Genomic DNA, 18410 nt, shown 5'->3' on the forward strand with positions numbered 1-18410 from the left:
TGACACAATGCAAATAGTCCGGGTAGCTATTTGATTACCTGTACAGGAGTCTTATGGCTTGCGGGTAAAAACTATTGAGAAGTCTTTTGGTCCTAGACTTGGCACTCTGGTAAAGCTTTCCATGCAGTAGAAGAGAAAACAGTGGGAATTTCCATGTGGAGTTGATAAACGATAGGGCAGCTATCAGTGTAGCTAGCTAGTATACTAACCTTATCTAGCTAGCATGCTAACCTTATCTAGCTAGCATGCTAACCTTAGTTACCTAGCATTCTAACCTTATCTAGCTAGCATGCTAACCTTAGTTACCTAGCATTCTAACCTTATCTAGCTAGCATGCTAACCTTAGTTAGCTAGCATACTAACCTTATCTAGCTAGCATGCTAACCTTATCTGGGAAGCATGCTAACCTTATCTAGCTAGCATGCTAACCTTATCTAGCTAGCTTGCTAAACCTATCTAGCTAGCTAATGTTATCTGTTCTTGCAGATGTTTTGTTTGTTATAAAATGTATTAAAAAGATTAGCCAGCTAGCTCTATGGCTGTTCTGGAGCTGGATTTCATTAAGCATTGATTTAGGGAATACTTTGCCACGGATGAAAACCACTTAGCTAACTTCACCATCTTTTGATAAATCCAAAGTTTCTGCCATAGAAGTAGCTAGGAAGAATAAGATGAAGCTCCGGGTAATATGAATAACTATTGAAAGATAGTTGATAAGTATTGCAAGACAACGGTATAGCAAAGCCAAGTCAGCCCGTGCTTTTCTTTCGCAGGTGCCTTTTCATAGATAGATACATGTAGTATCCAGCTAACATTATACCCATGACATTAGTAGAGTGTGTAGTGAAGCAAAACTTTAGTGGTCAAAACCATTCATTTTGGGGCTACGGGGGAAGCAAAATGCTATCATATTACACAATTATAACCATTCATAAAAATGGTCAGACCAAAAATAAATATAATACAGACTAGCTAAAAAACAATAAAAAGAAGTGAAAGTTGACAAATGAATCCCATGATAATGACAATTACCATGGAAATAACATATGTTTGCACCCCTTGTTTTAATGTGCTCCGTGGCTCAGATGGCCAGGTATACACTGGGGCTGTTTGGCTCATCTTAGTCACGAAGAGGAATAACTCTGCTGCTGTTTCTGATTCATTAACAATGACATGCTGGCTGGTGGGTGGTATATATATATATATATTTTTTAAAACAAATACAGCCATGAAACAAAACGTAAGCTGATAAGAATGTGTCATATCATAGGGAAAGAGAACCACATTCAAACGGAATTGCACGATGACTTGACTTAAATCGTTGTGCAACATCATGAGTAAGCTCTGGCCATAGTCTTTCAGTTGGACAAAGTGATTTCTACTGGTGTGGACAATGTGTGAGTTTAGTTTATTCATGTACTTGGACTCAAATATACAGAACTGTGTATATATATTCTATGCAGCTCAACCTATGCACCTAACTGAGAACAAAATACAACAACGAAAAAACGGACTAAAGTGAAGACACAGAGAAAAAAAATCCATCTGCGGTAGTGTTGAGTTAAAAATATTTGTCCCGAGCAGAGAAAAAGAGTAAAGATCCTGTGAAAGACAGTGGTCTGCCATTGTTTTTTTTGTTTTTTTTCCCTATCTGCTCACGATCTCTCGCTCCACGGCTTTCATTTCCTGGCACTTACCTGATAAAAACATAATAGCAACACAACACTGGGGGTGCTTTAAACTGAGAGCCACGTAGCCATGGAAACCTGGACAGGCCATGCTAATAATATCCCAAAACAGCCGAAGTTTGGGTGTGTGTGTGGGGAGAGAGAGAGACTACAGCTCAGTGGCGATAGGCTACCAGATGATGTACTGCTATTGCTTGTAGTAGCCTATAGATTTGGTTTTAAATGGATATATGTTTATTTGTTTGTAATTTTCTTATTTATGTTTGGCTGGCGGCAATCATGTATTTACTTGTTCAGTAATTCAATTGGGAAATTCAAACATTGCAAATTACTAGCCTATCCATAGCTATAAACAGTATTTGGCTGGTAAGGTTTGTTATTTACACATCGGTAGTCTGGGATTTGTGTCTAATCACTCGTGGGTTTAACAGTGTTCACAGAAGGGGGGGGAACACTGTTCTGTGAACAGTGTTCACAGAAGGAGGAGAAGGAGAAGGAGGAACGGCACTCTCACTAGAGGAACTGTTACTATCCCCCCCCCCCTCCCCAGGGGAGGACAAAGAGAAAGAGCAAGGCCACTGTCAATTCCGGGCCCGGTTAGTGGGGTGTCTGTTGGGACTCGTAGGCTGCTAGTTCTAGCTGCTGCGAGTGTCCACCTGTGTTTCAAGAACGAGGTGGTGGCTTTGCTGATGTGGTCGGTAATGTCTTCGGTCATTTGGCACCGGCTTGAGCAGATAAAGCTTTTTATGCAGCATTGTTGGGCACTACTTGGTCTTGCCTTTCATCTTGAACAACTCACTCTCTCTCCGTCCCAGTCAGACCTGAACAACTCACTCTCCTTCCCAGTCAAACCTGAACAACTCACTCTCTGTCCCAGTCAAACCTGAACAACTCTCTCACTCTCTGTACCAGTCAGACCTGAACAACTCACTCTCCTTCCCAGTCAGACCTGAACAACTCACTCTCTGTCCCAGTCAGACCTGAACAACTCTCTCACTCTCTGTACCAGTCAGACCTGAACAACTCTCTCTCCGTCCCAGTCAGACCTGAACAACTCACTCTCTCTCCTTCCCAGTCAGACCTGAACAACTCACTCTCTGTCCTTCCCAGTCAGACCTGAACAACTCACTCTCTCTCCTTCCCAGTCAGACCTGAACAACTCACTCTCTGTCCTTCCCAGTCAGACCTGAACAACTCACTCTCTGTCCTTCCCAGTCAGACCTGAACAACTCACTCTCTCTCCTTCCCAGTCAGACCTGAACAACTCACTCTCTGTCCTTCCCAGTCAGACCTGAACAACTCACTCACTCTCCATCCCAGTCAGACCTGATTCACGTAACTTTTTAGAACTCGACAGCCAATTAGGTGAGGAGGCTAATCCGGGCTGCCTCCCTGAGAAATATGCTAATTAGATGCATGTCAACTATTCCGTCTGACTGAGTCACCTACTACCCGTGTAGACTGAACAACACAAGGGTTACCGTCAAAATGATTTATAAAAACATTTAATAGAATGTTGATTTAGGTGTCAGATGATGTGGGCATATGTCCCCAGAGCTCGTGGGCCCCTCTGCCTTGCGGGGCTGCGGGGGGGGGGGGTTCTGCTACACCATTGTATATGTTGCATAGAGTGCTATTTCAGCCAATGAAAGGATGAGGTCAAACTGGTTATTTCTGGTTTAGGGTACATGACTTGGGAATGTATATTCTCTCTTTACCACATTCTGTGGAATGCTGTTCAATTAAATCTGGTCCTAGACTGTCTATAATGAGATGTTTAGTCTGAAAACGAAAAAATTATATAAAAGATGGAAGGAAAAGTGAGGGGAAAGTCAAACTAAAAGTTGAAGAAAGTACAGCCTTGCTGTGAAGGTCATAGCTCTGGCTATTTAATCTTTTTTTTATGGTTCTAAAGATCTTTTCAAAAGGAAATGTCCTATTTTACACAATAACAAAATAACACCTGCCATCTTCAGTGTTGGTTCGTGAGCTCCATGATCATTTCTCTCTTTCCCTCCCTCCTTTCACATCACGGATGACTCACGTCCCAATCAGCTCCACATAATGATGAGTCCTGTGAAGAAGAAAAGAAAAAAACACGTTGGCATTGTGTATTGTCGGAGCTCGGACACTGACAGAAAATACTTCGATCCAGGATCCAGAAGGTTGTGAGTATGCCATGAGCTAACAGAAAGATACCAGAGACCAGTCTAAAACGCCCTTGAATCAACTGTGTATTCTCTAAAGGACTCTATGAAAGAGTGTAACTCAATGGTCGTCATCACCTCACAGACGTCAGTGAACAGAAATAGAAGTGGTTATTGCTTCCAGGGCAACCAGGAAGTGGAACATATACCAAGAGATATGGAAGTTGGAACACATGCACCGACACACACACACACACACGCAGGGAGGCATGCATGCTCGCTCACTAACATATACACAAATGCACATGCACACGCACACGGCTATAAAATTGAATCCTACCTTCCATGCAGACACAATATAGACACTATACAGACATACTGTGTAGACAGTATATAGATACTATATAGATACTATATATACACTACATAGATACCATATAGACACTATATAGATAGTGTATATACATTATCTATATAGTGTATATATATTATCTCGACACTATATATATATATACTATATAGATAATGTATAGATACTAAATAGACTCTATATTGACACTATATATATACTATATAGATACTGTTTAGATACTATATAGATACTGTTTAGATACTATATAGTCACTATATAGACACTATATAGATACTGTTTAGATACTATATAGTCACTATATAGATACTGTTTAGATACTATATAGTCACTATATAGATACTGTTTAGATACTATATAGTCACTATATAGATACTGTTTAGACACTATATAGTCACTATATAGATACTGTTTAGACACTATATAGTCACTATATAGATACTGTTTAGATACTATATAGTCACTATATAGATACTGTTTAGATACTATATAGTCACTATATAGATACTGTTTAGACACTATATAGTCACTATATAGATACTGTTTAGACACTATATAGTCACTATATAGACACTATATAGATACTGTTTAGACACTATATAGTCACTATATAGATACTGTTTAGACACTATATAGTCACTATATAGACACTATATAGATACTGTTTAGACACTATATAGTCACTATATAGATACTGTTTAGACACTATATAGTCACTATATAGACACTATATAGATACTGTTTAGACACTATATAGTCACTATATAGATACTGTTTAGACACTATATAGTCACTATATAGACACTATATAGACACTGTTTAGACACTATATAGTCACTATATAGATACTGTTTAGACACTATATAGTCACTATATAGACACTATATAGATACTGTTTAGACACTATATAGTCACTATATAGACACTATATACAGTTGAAGAAGGAAGTTTACATACACCTTAGCAAAAAATCCCTGTCTTAGGTCAGTTAGGATCACCACTTCATTTTAAGAATGTGAAATGTCAGAATAATTGTAGAGAGAATGATTTATTTCATATTTTATTTATTTCATCACATTCCCAGTGGGTCAGAAGTTTACATACACTCAATTATTGTTTGGTAGCATTGCTTTTAAATTGTTTAACTTGGGTCAAATGTTTCAGGCAGCCTTCCACAAGCTTCCCACAATAAGTTGGGTGAATTTTGGCCCATTCCTCCTGACAGAGCTGGTGAAACTGAGTCAGGTTTGTAGGCCTCCTTGCTTGCACATGCATTTTGAGTTCTGCCCACAAATGTTCTATAGGATTGAGGTCAGGGCTTTGTGATGGCACTCCAATACTTTGACTTTGTTGCCCTTAAGCCATTTTGCCACAACTTTCGAAGTATGCTTGTGGTCATTGTCCATTTGGAAGACCCATTTGCAACCAAGCTTTAACTTCCTGAATGATGTCTTGAGATGTTGCTTCAATATATCCACATAATTTTCCTACCTCATGAAGCCATCTATTTTGTAAAGTGCACCAGTCCCTCCTGCAGCAAAGCACCCCCACAACATGATGCTGCCACCCCTGTGCTTCACGGTTGGGATGGTGTTCCTCGACTTACAAGCCTCCCCCTTTTTCCTCCAAACATAACGATGGTAATTATGGCCAAACAGTTCTATTTTGTTCCATCAGACCAGAGGACATTTCTCCAAAAAGTACAATCTTTGTCTGGCTTTTTTATGGTGGTGTTGCAGCTGTGGCTTCTTCCTTGCTGATTGGCCTTTCAGGTTATGTCGATATAGGACTGGTTTTACTGTGGATATAGATACTTTTGTACCTGTTTCCTCCAGCATCTTCACAAGGTCCTTTGCTGTTGTTCTAGGATTGATTTGCACTATTCACACCAGAGTACGTTAATCTCTAGGACACAGAACACGTCTCCTTCCTGAGCGGTATGACGGCTGCGTGTTCCCATGGTGTTTATACTTGCGTACTATTGTTTATACAGATGAACGTGGTACCTTCAGGCGTTTGGAAATTGCTCCCAAGGACGAACCAGAGAAGTGGAGGTCTACATTTTTTTCTGAGGTCTTGGCTGGTTTCTTTTGATTATCCCATGATGTTAAGCAAAGATGCACTGAGTTTGAAGGTAGGCCTTGAAATACATCCACAGGTACACCTCCAATTGACTCAAATGATGTCAATTAGCCTATCAGAAGCTTCTAACGCCATTAAATCATTTTCTGGAATTCTCCAATCTGTTTACAGGCACAGTCAACTTAGTGTATGTAAAATCCTGACCCACTGGAATTGTGATACAGTGAATTATAAGTGAAATAATCTGTCTGTAAACAATTGTTGGAAAAATAACATGTGTCATGCACAAAGTAGATGTCATCACCGACTCAACAAACTATAGTTTGATAACAAGAATTGTGTGGAGTGGTTAAAAAACAAGTGTTAATGACTCTAACCTTAGAGTATGTAAACTTCTGACTTCAACTGTAGATACCACATAGACACTATATAGATACTATATAGACACTATAAAGATACTATATAGACACTATAAAGATACTGTGGAGACACTATATAGATACTATATTTACACTATATAGATACTATATCGACACTATATAGATACTATAAATACACTATATCGATACTATAAATACACTATATAGATACTATAAATACACTATATAGATACTATATTTACACTATATAGATACTATATCAACACTATATAGATACTATAAATACACTATATAGATACTATATATATATACACTCTATAGATACTATATAGACACTATATAGATACTATATCAACACTATATAGATACTATATCAACACTATATAGACACTATATAGATACTATATCAACACTATATAGACACTATATAGATACTATATCAACACTATATAGACACTATATAGATACTATATCAACACTATATAGACACTATATAGATACTATATCAACACTATATAGACACTATATAGACACTATATCAACACTATATAGACACTATATAGATACTATATCAACAATATATAGACACTATATAGACACTATATCAACACTATATAGACACAATATAGACACTATATCAACACTATATAGACACTATATAGATTCCATATATACACTATATTGATACTAAGTAGACCCTATTTAGATTCTATATAGACACTATATAGATACTATATAGACACTATATATTCTATATATACACTATGTATATACTATATAGACACTATGTATATATATATATATATATATATAGACACTATATATTCTATATGTACACTATATATTCTATATAGACACTATATAGATTCTATATATCTATATAGAATATATAGACACGATATAGACACTATATAGATACCATATAGATACTGTGTAGACAGTTTGTAGACAGTATATAGACACTTTATACCACAGCTTTTTCGAATTCTCATTTCTGATTGGCTAGAAGGGTATTCTACAAGGGACATTTAAACCTTTTGAAAAGATATCGGCTCACAATTGGCCCAGCGTCGTCCGGGTTAGGGTTTTGTAGGGTAGGCCGTCAATGTAAATAATCATTTGTTCTTAACTGACATGCCTAGTTAAATAATGTAAAATAAAAACCTGCTCGTCCAACATCTCATTCCAAAATCATGGGCATTTATATGAAGTTGGTCGCCCTTAGCTGTTACAACAGCCTCCACTCTTCTGGGAAGGCTTTCCACTAGATGTTGGAACATTGCTGCTATAACAGCCTCCACTCTTCTGGGAAGGCTTTCCACTAGATGTTGGAACATTGCTGCTATAACAGCCTCCACTCTTCTGGGAAGGCTTTCCACTAGATGTTGGAACATTGCTGCTATAACAGCCTCAACTCTTCTGGGAAGGCTTTCCACTAGATGTTGGAACATTGCTGCTATAACAGCCTCCACTCTTCTGGGAAGGCTTTTCAATAGATGTTGGAACATTGCTGCTATAACAGCCTCCACTCTCCTGGGAAGGCTTTCCAATAGATGTTGGAGCATTGCTGCTATAACAGCCTCCACTCTTCTGGGAAGGCTTTCCAATAGATGTTGGAACATTGCTACTATAACAGCCTCCACTCTTCTGGGAAGGCTTTCCACTAGATGTTGGAACATTGCTGCTATAACAGCCTCCACTCTTCTGGGAAGGCTTTTCCACTAGATGTTGGAACATTGCTGCGAGGACTTGATTCCGTCACAGCACCATATATACAGAAGTATGTGGACACCCCTTCAAATTATTAACAGTCAGTGTTGATGAGTGTCTTGACGAGAAGGACAACTTCTCCAGCTATCCCAGTCAAAATCTGGAAATATAAGCCCATTGTTATGGATTTATCCAAATGTCACCAGAAGAAAGCTACTTTGCTGTTATTCCGGCTACTAGCCGTAGCTAGCAGGCAAGGGATAAGAACATTTCCAGCTAGTATGGTAACGGTAAATAGCCATCATTGATCCATTTTTAATTTTCCATTGGTTTTGTCTTGTCTTCCCACACACCTGTTTTCAATCCCATTCATTACCTGTTGTGTATTTAACCCTATGTTTCCCCTCATGTCTTTGTCAGAGATTGTTTTATTGTCAGTGTTGTTTTATGTTGTATAGGTGCGCGACGGGTCCTAGTACCCATGTTTGTTTATGTCTGTACATTTTGTGTTATGGAGCATGTTACGTGGACATTTATTAAAAGACTCTACTGCGCCTGACTTCCCTGCCACCTATATACACCAGGCTGACAAAACTGCTGGGTTGTGTCCATAAATATCAAACAAACAACTGGGTCCATAAATATCAAACAAACAACTGGGTCCATAAATACCAAACAAACAACTGGGTCCATAAATACCAAACAAACAACTGGGTCCATAAATACCAAACAAACAACTGGGTCCATAAATACCAAACAAACAACTGGGTCCATAAATACCAAACAAACAACTGGGTCCATAAATACCAAACAAACAACTGGGTCCATAAATACCAAACAAACAACTGGGTCCATAAATACCAAACAAACAACTGGGTCCAATACATACCAAACAAACAACTGGGTCCATACATACCAAACAAACAACTGGGTCCATAAATACCAAACAAACAACTGGGTCCATAAATACCAAACAAACAACTGGGTCCATAAATACCAAACAAACAACTGGGTCCAATACATACCAAACAAACAACTGGGTCCATACATACCAAACAAACAACTGGGTCCAATACATACCAAACAAACAACTGGGTCCAATAATACCAAACAAACAACTGGGTCCAATAATACCAAACAAGCTACTGGGTCCAATAATACCAAACAAGCTACTGGGTCCATAAATACCAAACCAACTACTGGGTCCATAAATACCAAACAAACTACTGGGTAGCGTTCAGAAAATATTGAAAAAACTACTGGGTAGCATCTCCAACAACCAGTAGATGAGAAAGTATGAATTTTATCAAATGAAAATATCAACAACGACAAAAGCTATGGACTTTAGACAATATTCCTGAATAGTGGAAATGAAGCAGGAGAGATAGACACTACTCCTGTATAGTAGAGATGAAGCAGGAGATATAGACACTACTCCTGTATAGTAGAGATGAAACAGGAGTGATAGACACTACTCCTGTATAGTAGAGATGAAGCAGGAGATATAGACACTACTCCTGTATAGTAGAGATGAAGCAGGAGATATAGACACTACTCCAGTATAGTAGAGATGAAGCAGGAGATATAGACACTACTCCTGTATAGTAGAGATGAAGCAGGAGATATAGACACTACTCCTGTATAGTAGAGATGAAACAGGAGTGATAGACACTACTCCTGTATAGTAGAAATGAAGCAGGAGATATAGACACTACTCCTGTATAGTAGAGATGAAACAGGAGTGATAGACACTACTCCTGTATAGTAGAGATGAAGCAGGAGATATAGACACTACTCCTGTATAGTAGAGATGAAGCAGGAGATATAGACACTACTCCTGTATAGTAGAGATGAAGCAGGAGAGATAGTCCCTGGTCAATAGTAGGACACTATTCCTTATCGGCCCTGGTCAAAAGTATGGCACTTTTCCCTATTAGCCCTGGTCAAACGTAGGGCACTATTCCCTATCGGCCATCGTCAAAAGTACTGAACTATATAGGGAAAAGGGTGTGGAATCAAGGTCCACTCCTCACCTCATTAAGAATCTATAGCATTATGCTGGCCGGGAGAGCCAGCATCACCATTAGGCTGGCCGGGAGAGCCAATATTAGCATTAGGCTGGCCGGGAGAGCCAATGTTAGCATTAGGCTGGCCGGGAGAGCCAATATTAGCATTAGGCTGGCCGGGAGAGCCAATATTAGCATTAGGCTGGCCGGGAGAGCCAATATTATCATTAGGCTGGCCGGGAGAACCAGCCTTAGCATTAGGCTGGTCGGGAGAGCCATCCTTAGCATTAGGCTGGTCGGGAGAGCCATCCTTGGCATTAGGCTGGCCGGGAGAGCACACCTTGGCATTAGGCTGGCCGGGAGAGCACACCTTGGCATTAGGCTGGCCGGGATTGCCAACTTTGGCATTAGGCTGGCCGGGAGAGCACACCTTGGCATTAGGCTGGCCGGGAGAGCCAATATTAGCATTAGGCTGGTCGGGAGAGCCAACCTTGGCATTAGGCTGGTCGGAAGAGCCATCCTTAGCATTAGGCTGGTCGGGAGAGCCATCCTTGGCATTAGGCTGGCCGGGAGAGCACACCTTGGCATTAGGCTGGCCGGGAGAGCACACCTTGGCATTAGGCTGGCCGGGATTGCCAACTTTGGCATTAGGCTGGCCGGGAGAGCACACCTTGGCATTAGGCTGGCCGGGAGAGCCAATATTAGCATTAGGCTGGTCGGGAGAGCCAACCTTGGCATTAGGCTGGTCGGAAGAGCCAATATTATCATTAGGCTGGTCGGGAGAACCAACCTTGGCATTAGGCTGGTCGGAAGAGCCAATATTATCATTATGCTGGCCGGGAGAGCCAGAATGAGCATTAGGTTGGCCAGGAGAGCCAGCATTAGCATTTGGCTGGCCGGGAGAGCCAGCATTAGTATATTGCTGGCTCTAGCATTAGGCTGGCCAGGAGAGCCAGCATTAGCGTTTGGCTGGCCGGGAGAGCCAGCATTAGTATATTGCTGGCTCTAGCATTAGGCTGGCCAGGAGAGCCAGCATTAGCATTTGGCTGGCCGGGAGAGCCAGCCTTAGTATATTGCTGGCTGTAGCATTAGGCTGGCCTGGAGAGCCAGCATTAGCATTTGGCTGGCCGGGAGAGCCAGCCTTAGTATATTGCTGGCTGTAGCATTAGGCTGGCCGGGAGAGCCAGCATTAGCATTTGGCTGGCCGGGAGAGCCAGCATTAGTATATTGCTGGCTGTAGCATTAGGCTGGCCGGGAGAGCCAACATTAGTATATTGCTGGCTGTAGCATTAGGCTGGCCGGGAGAGCCAGCATTAGTATATTGCTGGCTGTAGCATTAGGCTGGCCGGGAGAGCCAACATTAGTATATTGCTGGCTGTAGCATTAGGCTGGCCGGGAGAGCCAACATTAGTATATTGCTGGCTGTAGCATTAGGCTGGCCGGGAGAGCCAGCATTAGCATTTGGCTGGCCGGGAGAGCCAGCATTAGTATATTGCTGGCTGTAGCATTAGGCTGGCCGGGAGAGCCAACATTAGTATATTGCTGGCTGTAGCATTTGGCTGGCCGGGAGAGCCAGCATTAGTATATTGCTGGCTGTAGCATTAGGCTGGCCGGGAGAGCCAACATTAGTATATTGCTGGCTGTAGCATTTGGCTGGCCGGGAGAGCCAGCATTAGTATATTGCTGGCTGTAGCATTAGGCTGGCCGGGAGAGCCAACATTAGTATATTGCTGGCTGTAGCATTTGGCTGGCCGGGAGAGCCAGCATTAGTATATTGCTGGCTGTAGCATTAGGCTGGCCGGGAGAGCCAACATTAGTATATTGCTGGCTGTAGCATTTGGCTGGCCGGGAGAGCCAGCATTAGTATATTGCTGGCTGTAGCATTAGGCTGGCCGGGAGAGCCAGCATTAGTATATTGCTGGCTGTAGCATTAGGCTGGCCAGGAGAGCCAGCCTTAGTATATTGCTGGCTGTAGCATTAGGCTGGCCGGGAGAGCCAGCATTAGCACTCTGGAACTGGGAAGACACATGAGCGATGAGCGAGCGGAGAGAAAGCGTTCGCACTCTGAGATTCCCCAGGCGGCCTTTCTGTCAAGCTGAGGAGTGATTCCCAGATTCCTCGCTTTCCTTCTGTTCGTTATTGCATCCAAATGTGCACCCCTTTCCCTAAATAGTGCCCTAGAGACAATAGGGAATAGGGTGCCTTTCTTTTACCCATGGCTTCTCTCCTCAGACGAGACGTGGTAATGGACTTTATCCATAACCGTATCTCTCTCACTTAAACTGGGGCATGATTGGAAATGCAAAGCAGGCTCTGTGTGTGTGTGTGTGTGTGTGTGTGTGTGTGTGTGTGTGTGTGTGTGTGTGTGTGTGTGTGTGTGTGTGTGTGTGTGTGTGTGTGTGTGTGTGTGTGTGTGTGTGTGTAGTTTGTGGTGTGTGTGTGTCTATTTATGTTTGTGTGTGTATGTCTGTCCTGTTATTTGTCCGTAAAAACATATTGTGTTATGCTGCTTGGTGATGAATAGTGCCTCTGTTATAATGTGTATGGAGATGTGTATGCCTGGCTGGATGGGATGAGGTTTAGGACTGGTACACTGACGGTGCTGTGGGCCATCATCAGTTGTATCCCCAGTGCCCATCTGGCTTTTCGGTTTGTGCTGTTGGTAGTGGTAAACGGGTCGGGTGTGAAAGCAGTGTGTGTGTGTGTGTGTGTGTGTGTGTGTGTGCGTGTGTGTGTGTGTGTGTGTGTGTGTGTTTGTGTGAAAGCTTACTGCAAGTGCATGACTGAATGCCAATCTATTCGAGCCAATTACCTCCACTTCCCTGCTTGTTAGAGTGGTGTAGTGTGACTGAGGTGGGATGGCCCAGCACAGCCAGACAGATGCTAAAATGTAACATGTACTTCGAGATGTATCCATGGTGACAAAGAGGGGGACAATTATCCCTTTCTTAAAACTGCCTCAGTTAGCCTTGGTACACGCAGTCACACACACACACACAGTTTTCTTATTTACTTGGCTCCAGCAGCGTCTGAAATGAAACAAAAACAAAAGAACTCCAGGACCAGCCAGTGTGAATCCAACTTGAATCCACTGCAACCTCTCTTATCCTGACACCCGTCCTCTCATGTTCTACTCTCTAAGAGGTTTATATTCAGTAAACATCTACGTGTCCTAAGAGTATGAGGCACCACATGAGATTATTCCATGCTTCTGCCGTGGCAATAGAACGAGAACAAAACACCTATAGACAGTGACTGAATGAAAAGTCTGCATTCTGAAGGGAAACAGAAATAACTACACAGACTGCAGTGCGGAGGAGTCACAGAGGGAGAGGGACTGAAAAAAGAAAGTGAGAGAGAGAGACAGTGTTGATGTCCTGATTCCTCATGCTGGAGACAGGGTATCAGAGAGTTTCAGAGGGTATCAGAGGGTATCAGAGGGCATCAGAGAGTATCAGAGGGTATCAGAGGGCATCAGAGAGTATCAGAGGGTATCAGAGAGTATCAGAGGGTATCAGAGAGTATCAGAGGGTATCAGAAAGTATCAGAGAGTATCAGAGGGTATGAGAGAGTATTAGAGGGTATCAGAGGGTATCAGAGAGTATCAGAGGGCATCAGAGGGCATCAGAGGGTATCAGAGGGCAACAGAAGGCATCAGATGGCATCAGCGGGTATCAGAGGGCATCAGAGGGTATCAGAGGGCATCAGAGGGCATCAGAGGGCATCAGAGGGCATCAGAGGTTATCAGAGGGCATCAGAGGGTATCAGAGGGTATGAGAGGGTATCAGAGGGCATCAGAGGGTATCAGAGAGTATCAATTATGGCCCTAATATATGGATTTCACATGACTGGGAACACAGATATGCATCTGTTGGTCACTGATACCTTTAACAAAAAAGGTAGGGGTGTGGATGAGAAAACCAGTCAGTGTCTGGTGTGACCACCATTTTCCTCATGCAGCATGACACATCTTCTTCAGATAGAGTTGATCAGGCTGTTGATGTTGTCCCACTCCTCTTCAATGGTGGTGTGAAGTTGCTGGATTTTTTTGGTGGGAAATGTAACACGCTGTAGTACACGTCGATCCAGAGTATCCCAAAATATGCTCAATGGGTGACATGTCTGGTGAGTTTACAGGCCATGGAAGAACTGGGACATTTTCAGCTTCTAGGAATTGTACACAGATCCTTGCGACATTGGGGCCGTGCATTATCATGTTGAAACATGAGGTGATGGCGGCGGATGAATGGCAAGACATGTGAAGAAGCCGGGTGTGGAGGTCCTGGGTTGGCGTGGTTACACTGGTCTGTAGTTGTGAGACCGGTTCGACGTACAGGTACTGTCATATTCTATGAAACAACGTTGGAGCAGTGGAGGCTCCTCAGAGGAGGAAGGGGAGGATCATTCTCCTCAGTAAATTTCATTGAAAATAAAAATTGTGCAATATTAAAAAGTTTTTTTTAATTTGTAGATAAAACTGTAATAAATATATTTGCTTCATCAAATAATTGATTCAATCACACTGTTTTGCAATGAAGGTCTACAGTAGCCTCAACAGCACTCTGTAGGGTAGCACCGACAATCGCTGAACAGTTTTGAACAAATTAGTTTGTTCAAAAATAAAGGAGAAGCAAGTTTGAGAGAAAGAGAGAGAGAGAGAGAGAGAGAGCTGTATTTCATTGTATTTTTTCTCACTTTCACTTTCACTTAGCAAGTGAATGCAGCTAGCTAGTTTAGCCTACTCAAACACCTGGCTCAAAGAGGTATGCTATGCTAGCTAGTTTAGCATACTCAAACAACCGGCTCAAACAAAGAGGGATGCTATGCTAGCTACTTTAGCCTACTCAAACAACCGGCTCAAACAAAGAGGGATGTAATGCTAGCTACTTTAGGATACTCAAACAACCGGCTCAAACAAAGAGGGATGTAATGCTAGCTAGTTTAGCCTACTCAAACAACTGACTCAAACAGAGAGGGATGCTATGCTAGCTAGTTTAGTCTACTCAAACAACTGACTCAAACAGAGAGGGATGCTATGCTAGCTAGTTTAGTCTACTCAAACAACTGACTCAAACAGAGAGGGATGCTATGCCAGCTAGTTTAGTCTACTCAAACAACTGACTCAAACAGAGAAGGATGCTATGCCAGCTAGTTTAGTCTACTCAAACAACCGACTCAAACAGAGGGGGATGCTATGCTAGCTAGTTTAGTCTACTCAAACAACCGACTCAAACAGAGAGGGATGCTATGCTAGCTAGTTTAGCATACTCAAACAACTGACTCAAACAGAGAGGGATGCTATGCTAGCTAGTTTAGTCTACTCAAACAACCGACTCAAACAGAGAGGGATGCTATGCTAGCTAGTTTAGTCTACTCAAACAGAGGGTGATGCTATGCTAGCTAGTTTAGTCTACTCAAACAACTGACTCAAACAGCGAGGGATGCTATGCTAGATAGTTTAGTCTACTCAAACAACTGACTCAAACAGAGAGGGATGCTATGCCAGCTAGTTTAGTCTACTCAAACAACTGACTCAAACAGAGAGGGATGCTATGCCAGCTAGTTTAGTCTACTCAAACAACCGACTCAAACAGAGAGGGATGCTATGCTAGCTAGTTTAGTCTACTCAAACAACCGACTCAAACAGAGGGGGATGCTATGCTAGCAACTTTAGTCTACTCTAACAACTGACTCAAACAGAGAGGGATGCTATGCTAGCTAGTTTAGTCTACTCAAACAACCGACTCAAACAGAGAGGGATGCTATGCTAGCTAGTTTAGCATACTCAAACAACTGACTCAAACAGAGAGGGATGCTATGCTAGCTAGTTTAGTCTACTCAAACAACCGACTCAAACAGAGAGGGATGCTATGCTAGCTAGTTTAGTCTACTCAAACAGAGGGGGATGCTATGCTAGCTAGTTTTGTCTACTCAAACAACCGACTCAAACAGAGAGGGATGCTATGCTAGCTAGTTTAGTCTACTCAAACAGAGAGGGATGCTATGCTAGCTAGTTTAGTCTACTCAAACAACCGACTCAAACAGAGAGGGATGCTATGCTAGCTAGTTTAGTCTACTCAAACAACCGACTCAAACAGAGAGGGATGCTATGCTAGCTAGTTTAGTCTACTCAAACAACCGACTCAAACAGAGAGGGATGCTATGCTAGCTAGTTTAGTCTACTCAAACAACCGACTCAAACAGAGAGGGATGCTATGCTAGCTAGTTTAGTCTACTCAAACAGAGAGGGATGCTATGCTAGCTAGTTTAGTCTACTCAAACAACCGGCTCAAACAGAGAGGGATGCTATGCTAGCTAGTTTAGTCTACTCAAACAGAGGGGGATGCTATGCTAGCTAGTTTAGTCTACTCAAACAACCGACTCAAACAGAGAGGGATGCTATGCTAGCTAGTTTAGTCTACTCAAACAACTGACTCAAACAGAGAGGGATGCTATGCTAGCTAGTTTAGTCTACTCAAACAAGAGAGGGATGCTGTAAGGGATGCTTTAACCTGTCTCCTCCTGTTCATCTACACTGATTGAAATGGATTTAACATGTGACATCAATAAGGGATCATAGCTTTCATGTCATGGAGAGAGCTAATGTTTAAAATACTCAGTGTATTTTTGTTCAGTATATATTCTGAATAGTCTGGATTCACCTGGTCAGTCTATGGCATGGAAAGAGCAGGTGTTCTTAATGTTTAGTCCATTCAGTGTATTTAAAAAACAACAACATTTTTTTAGTATATACTGGGAATAGCCTGCCATCTGGGATGAACCCATAAAGAATTATCTCCGTGCAGGGCACGTCATGCATGTGTGGCATGCACAGGGTTACAACGTCCTCTCAGAGACCTGTCCCTGTATTGTCCCACAGAGGACTGGGCTGTCACAAAAATTACTGACCACCTCAGGTACTGCTACCATGCACGTCTGTCTGTCTGTCTGTCTGTCTGTCTGTCTGTCTGTCTGTCTGTCTGTCTGTCTGTCTGTCTGTCTGTCTGTCTGTCTGTCTGTCTGTCGGGCTACATGGGAGGCACATCGAAAGAGAGAGAGTGAGATGGAGCGAGATAGAGAAAGAGAGACAAGCCAATGAGGGAGAGATTGTGGGGTTGGAAGGAAACCAAATATGGGCAAGATGAAGTGAGGACAGTATTGAAGACAGATTTTGACCAGTAGGTAGGGTGCCTATTGGATTTAGGGGGTGAAAGAGTGAAAGTTGAGGGCAGATAGGTTTAGAGGATGACAGAGTGAAAGAGGAGGGCAGACAGGTTTAGAGGATGACAGAGTGAAAGAGGAGGGCAGACAGGTTTAGAGGATGACAGAGTGAAAGTGGAGGACAGACAGGTTTAGAGGATGACAGAGTGAAAGTGGAGGGCAGACAGGTTTAGAGGTTGACAGAGTGAAAGTGGAGGGCAGACAGGTTTAGAGGATGACAGAGTGAAAGTGGAGGGCAGACAGATTTAGAGGATGACAGAGTGAAAGTGGAGGGCAGACAGGTTTAGAGGATGACAGAGTGAAAGTTGTGGGCAGACAGGTTTAGAGGATGACAGAGTGAAAGTGGAGGGCAGACAGGTTTAGAGGATGACAGAGTGAAAGTGGAGGACAGACAGGTTTAGAGGATGACAGAGTGAAAGTGGAGGGCAGACAGGTTTAGAGGTTGACAGAGTGAAAGTGGAGGGCAGACAGGTTTAGAGGATGACAGAGTGAAAGTGGAGGGCAGACAGGTTTAGAGGATGACAGAGTGAAAGTGGAGGGCAGACAGGTTTAGAGGATGACAGAGTGAAAGTTGTGGGGAGGGCAGACAGGTTTAGAGGATGACAGAGTGAAAGTGGAGGGCAGACAGGTTTAGAGGTTGACAGAGTGAAAGTGGAGGGCAGAGAGGTTTAGAGGATGACAGAGTGAAAGTGGAGGGCAGACAGGTTTAGAGGATGACAGAGTGAAAGTGGAGGGCAGACAGGTTTAGAGGATGACAGAGTGAAAGTGGAGGGCAGACAGGTTTAGAGGATGACAGAGTGAAAGAG

This window comes from Oncorhynchus kisutch, linkage group LG21 (genome assembly GCF_002021735.2).
Source record: "Oncorhynchus kisutch isolate 150728-3 linkage group LG21, Okis_V2, whole genome shotgun sequence".
Taxonomy (NCBI): domain Eukaryota; kingdom Metazoa; phylum Chordata; class Actinopteri; order Salmoniformes; family Salmonidae; genus Oncorhynchus; species Oncorhynchus kisutch.